The sequence below is a fragment of the Neovison vison genome, chromosome 1, assembly GCF_020171115.1.
Source record: "Neovison vison isolate M4711 chromosome 1, ASM_NN_V1, whole genome shotgun sequence".
Lineage (NCBI taxonomy): Eukaryota > Metazoa > Chordata > Mammalia > Carnivora > Mustelidae > Neogale > Neogale vison.
Window position 1 is genome coordinate 59055502 of NC_058091.1, and position 6428 is coordinate 59061929.

Consider the following 6428-nt stretch of genomic DNA (forward strand, 5'->3'; position numbering starts at 1 on the left):
GAATCGAGTTTTTCTTCTAGTTCTGCAAATTTTCCCCTAGTTCAGTTTTATAATCCAAGATCTAAGGTTACCCAGAACCCCATATTCAGTATTTTTTTCCCCCATGAGTCTCCTAGAAGATGAAGCACATTTGCAAGAAACTTATAAGGGCATTTGAATAAAAGTATAACCATCTATAAATGACAAAAGACTTAACAATGGCCACAGTTAAAGACCTGGTTAGAGTTTATTACAAAGCAATTGACATGGAAATTTGGTTATTTTTGTGACATACAACCCTTCGAGATAATGACATATCAAGACATCAGATTTCTAGGTGTCTCATATAATTTTTACAAACTTATTTTAATAACATATCTATATAAATATTATGTAAGAGTTTAATATCACTTATTTGATATACCAAATAAGCTCATAAGCTGAATTTCTCATAAAAAATTTATTTTTTGAATGTTCCAGGGGCTCACTGGAAAGTTTCAGCTAGACTATGGTCAATATACTTCATTTTAGAATTTGATTTTGAGAAGTATGTAAAAGAAATAGCAAAAGGTTTGAACATTTGATTAAATAGGATTACAGATCATTATGAAAGAATCATTATCTATTTAACCAAAGTGACAAGGAAAGATTTCAAAGGTAAATGCAGAAGATCACTTAGTTGTGAACAAAATTTAGTTTCTTTAATATGAGACTCAGTTTTCTTAAGACATCAAAGAGCTGGGGTGCCTGGGTGGCTCAGTGTGTCAAGCCTCTGCCTTTGGCTCAGGTCATGATCTCAAGGTCCTAGGATAGAATCCTGCATTGGGCTCTCTGCTGGCAGGGAACCTGCTTCCTCCTCCCTCTCTCTCTGCCTGCCTCTCTGCCTACTTGTGATCTCTCTCTGTCAAATAAATAAATAAAAATCTTTTAAAAAAAATATCAAAGAGCTGATAAAAACAGGAAATTATTTTGGCAAACATGAAATCATTGTCTTTAGGCAGACGACTTAAAGAAAAACTTTTGTTTACAATTTCTTATGAAGAGCAGGTCAATGGTTATAGAGAAAATTGTACTTTTAACAAAGAGAAAACAAAAACTTTGCATCAATGATATCAAGATTTGATATCACGATTCATTTACTTATTTAAATTATACCAATCTTAGCAAGTACTGAGCACATATAAAATTTCTTTCCAAAGTTTTTTTCCTCCATAAATCTTCTATAACTTTTTTTTTTTTTTTTTACACATTTAGATTGTGTCCTAAATTTTCCATCTTTAAATAACCAGTCTTAGTTTAGGACAAAACCATTTTTTCCCCCAACAAATATATATTTTTATTCGTTATACTTTCTCTTACCAAAAACATGTATCTTATTTTTCTCACATACAGAGTTGTTTCCTTTATTATTTCTAATAGTCTTAATTATATTTAGTAGAATTCTTAATGCTTAGCAACTCAATTGCTAGTGAAAACTAATAATTATGAACCTTGTTACACTAGAATTCTTTAGATTAGCAAATTTATTAATATATTTCATAATTTTTAGAATTGTGTTGTTTTTGTAGTACAATCTTTCTTTCTTCCTTCCTTTTTTTTTTTTTTTTTTTTAAGGTAGGCTCCACTTCCAACATGGAGCCCACTGAGGGGCTTGAACTTACCACCCTGAAATCAAGACCTGAGCTGAGATTAAGAGTCAGAGGCTCAACTGACTGAGACACCCAGGCATCCTAGTGGTACAATCTTTCAATAAAGCATAAAACATGTTTACTAACAAACCCAAATTTCTCTTTAGTTTCTTTATAAGACAAAAGTAGGTAAGCATATATTCATTGTTTTATCTTATGTACATCTATTTTAATTAGCTTGTTCTTAACAATTATGCTTAGACCACCCACAAAACTTCATGGAGTATTAGACAAAGTCAACCATTATTCTGGGGGGGGGGTTGATAAATTTTGTAACAGAGATACCATGAAATTATGTGACTTTTAGAAAACACAAGCAGAATAAAAGTTTTATATTCAATGCTGATAATTCTATGGACAGGTCTATTTTAATTAAACCAACAACCTTAGATTAGCTTTAACACCAAATATGTTCCCAGATCATGTGAACTTGAAAAACATTTGGGTTAGTTTCTATCTTTCTGAGTTTTAGAATGTCCACCCCTTATAAGTGTGTGCCTTCAAATCAGCTAAATAAAGCTTTTTCACAAATTAATTTTAGCAATACCATCCAGAGGTAGAAAAAATATCTCACATTTATAACATACATGGACACACACATACAATATACACAGACAAGATGTATATGAAATCTTAATTTTGTTTCTACTAATATTTCTGGAAAGGACATTGCAGCCCCAGTTTTTAAATACTTTTCTCTTTTTTCCTTCAGTCTCGGGAGACTGTGGGCTGTGTTTACATTTCAAAGATGTGCTAAGATTTATAATTTCAAGGGACAGAGAAAGAATGTAAAAACTTTTTTCTAGAGTTTCAGGGTAACTGCTATTTAAAATGTACTTTTTTTTTTTTTTTAAGTAGAGAACAATTTTGTTCCAATACCCTGATCTTTTATAATAGTGACAAACATTTTGAGAGGAATAGTTAAGGTAAGGATAGGTAGGATTTAAGTTGTTTCTGGAGTTGTATTCCTGGTTTTGTAGAGATTTGTAAGATAAAGCCCATTGTTTCTAATTCCCCAAAGACCTGGATTACAGTTCAAATATCAAGGGATGGCTCATCTTTTTAAGTAGATTTACTCCTTTATATCAGGGAGAATTTTAACTAAAATGGGAACCGAAGGATTTATGCCTTTGTAAAATTTGTTTAATGCATTTTAAACAAAAGCCTTTTTCCTGGGTACACAATTTAAACTTGGCTTCTATTAGCCCCTGAATATTGGCCTTTTGCACACCATTTCTAGGAGGGCCTAGGAGAAATTGTGATCATCTATTTCCTCAGGAAATGGAAGGTTGTAAATATAGTCAAATAATCTTTCTAATTATTCTCTAAATTTGGTAGGGTAATAGGGATAAAATGGCTGTATAATTTAAAAGATCTGCTGCTGTCCAAGGGACACAAATTTTGTTGCAGTGGTGATGGGGAGCTCTAGTAGAATCCTGCAAGGAACATTGTATAGGGACATCTAAAACAGGCAGAAGTCAATTACAGAGCTCAAAGGTAGGGGCAAGCCAAACCTTATTACCAATCTTGGATGCTTTGGTTAAATTTATTTTCTGGCTTTCAGCATTTATGTGAGCAAACTATATACTTAGAACCTAGAGATAGGCCAGAGTAATCTCTGTAAATCTTATAGGAAAGGGAAGTTAACACATGCCTATGGATTTTTTTTTTTAAATTTATGTTATTTATTTGAGAGAGACAGAGCATAAGTGGTGGGGGAGCAGGAATAGAGGGACAAGCAGACTACCCACTGAGCAGGGAGCCTGATGCAGGGCTGAGATCATGACCTGAGCTGAAGTCAGATGTTAACCAGCTGAGCCACACAGATACCCCAGGTTGGATTTTAAGAAGAGGAATTAACACTGGATGTGGACATTCATTTTTGAGTCTTAAGTCTAATTTCTATGCTTTTATCTTGTTAAGGGAGTCCCTAAGGCTAGCTGTACTGACAATTGAGAGTTCTTTATAAAATATATATATATATATAGGGGCACCAGGATGGCTCAGTGGGTTAGGTATCTGACTCTTAATTTTGGCTCAGGTCATGATCTCAGGGCCTGTGTTGATCTCCACGTTTGGAATGGAGACTGCTTAAGATTCTATCTCTCCCTCTATCCCACCCCCTACCCCCACCCAGGTCACGTGCCCTCCCCCCCAGTCTCTATCTCTATCTATCTATCTATACATCCATCCATCTATCTATCTATCTATTTAAATACAGCCAATTTAAATGATCCATCATCCAGCCATCAACAGATAGGATCTATTAATAGTGACTCAAATCAATAAGTCTTCTAATAGCTTAATCAAAGACACAAGGAGTGTCCAGAAAGGTACAGTGTCGGGGACCGCCTCCGGCCGGGAAAGTCCCCGCCATTACAAGATGGCGCTTGGCTCACTGCCAGCAAAATACGCTGCAAGTAAACAACGAACTTTCTGGTGAAGCTTGCCTAAAGGAGGACATGGTCATTGGCTGTTTCAAATTTAATCAGCATAGTAACAGGACTCTCATTGGCTCTCCCCATTGCTTGGCCCCTTATTGGTCACCTTGTTCACTGATTGGTCATGTAAACGTATATAAGTGTGTAGACTTGCGGAAATAAAGAGAGAGAAGATACATCCGAACCGGGGCTTCTTGTTGTCCTTGCGGGTCGAGGGCGACAGTACAGATGATGTAGTCCTTGTAATTCAAGTTTAATCCCGAGAGTAGTGAAAGCAAAGGTCTTTTTGCACAGACAGTAAGGATGCTGTAGTGAAAATGGTGTCTCTGGTCTCCCATGAAAATATGAGATGCTTCCAGTCACAGGCCCACTCATCTGTGACACTGTACAAATGCTTCTGGAATGAGATGTTCCAGCACTACCAAGCAACACAGGCTGAGACAACAAAAGTTCCCGTGGGCTAGAACCTCTCATGACACACATTCCTGAGAACTGGCACTGCCGGATTCATACTTGGATCCCCAAGTCTATTTGACTGGCCACCAAGGAGCACCCCAGTAAGTACTCCTGAGTAAGGGCACCTACCCAAGTGGTGGAGACCAAAGAGAAATTTCTTGCACAAAGCCAAGCTCTCAGGACACAGAAAGAGACTAAGAGAAAAATATAACAGTTTTATCTAAGCCTTGGGTTTCTTGGAATCAAACTAATACCTATGAGAGATTTGCCATGGTTGGGGAATGCGTGTAGCTATACAACAGTACCTCACTGCGTGGAAGTTTTCTTGAAGCTGGCAGGTGACCTAGTGTGAATCTAACCCATTCTCCAACAAACTTATCCTACCACAGGAGTTCTCTTGAGGAGGCCACCACTCTGATAGCTTTTAAGTGTTCAGCTTGTGCCCATGAATTTTGAATTTTGCAGCTTTAACTTCCAAGATGTCCCTTAGCAACGGATGACAAGCAACATGAAAGACAAAAACAAAGGAAGACAAAGACCATTTCTGGGAGGAGGTGGACCAGTAACTGAAGAGTACTCTAACACAGTCAGCCAAAGAGCTGTCAGGCCCAAGGAATTGGTGCCACAAATATTTTCTCCTATGGATTTAAATTTACAAAGAGAAAAAGGACTCACATCACTCTTGCTCCACTGGACTCGCAGATAGAGATTCTGGGAGGCTGACATGGTAAGAAATCTTACCTTCCACTGGCCGTATGTCCCACATCCCAGGACCTCTCAACTAGAGCAGTACTGGGGTGAGCTATGTCCTGTGACTTAGTGTCTTGCTGACGAGGCCAACTGTCAGGAAGCAGGAATTCCTGTCCCCTCGAGGTCTGTCTAGCTGGATGAAGAATCAAATCGACATGAGACAGACTAACAGGAGGAAACGGAATTTGATAGTGTATAGATGGTGAATCCACACAGACGTGGAAATTCCAAAGACAGGCAAAATGAGGCCCGTGTGTCATTCTGAACTAAGGAGGAAGGAGCAGTGGTGTGGAACTTTGGAGGAAAGGAATGCCGTTCACGGGGCAAGAAGAAGAGCAGAAGTTTGCTCAGTAGATATTTGCCCTGCCATCCAGATGGGTCACTCCGATAAAACTGATCTCAGCTAATAACACTTACTCTGGGAAAGACCTCCACTGATACAGTTTGGAGGGGGCAAAAGTTTCTCTTGAGCCCGTGGGGTCTCTATTGCCTTCAGCTTAGAATAATCTTTGTGCCAAAGTGGCCCATCTTGGGGAAGCCTGCCCTCTGCTCTGAGAATAATAGAAATGATCACCCGACTTTATCACGAACTACTGCCATTCGTGTATACTCAGCAGATTCGCCCCTTTCTCTCTTCCAGAAGACCCTCACCAGGGAGGACCAGGTGCCTTATGGTGGACCTGCGATCCTGGGGAGCCATTCACAGTGCATCAAGAGGTAACTGCCATTTTCCCTGAGGTGCTGCTCCCATGTCTTTGCAAAGATGGGACAGTTAGGGTCCTTTCTTTCTTCGTTCCTTCATACAGCTCAATCATGAGAACCTCAGTTCATTTAAGGACTTCAACAAATATGCTTTAAGTGCTCCTCAGTACCAGATTCTGCTTTAAATTCAGGGTCTAAAGAAATGGTTGCCATCCCAGTCCTCAGCAAGCTCACGGCCTAATGGGAAACGAGATCGTTGTCCTCCTTACTACAAAACGATCAGTGGGATCCTATATTCGTGGTTGGACCAAGATGTTAATTGGAACAATTAGTAGGTAGTAAAACATTTGGCAGGGAAGATAGTGACAGAAAGTTGGGAGGAGGTGATGTGAGCAGAAGGGATTCTGGTTTT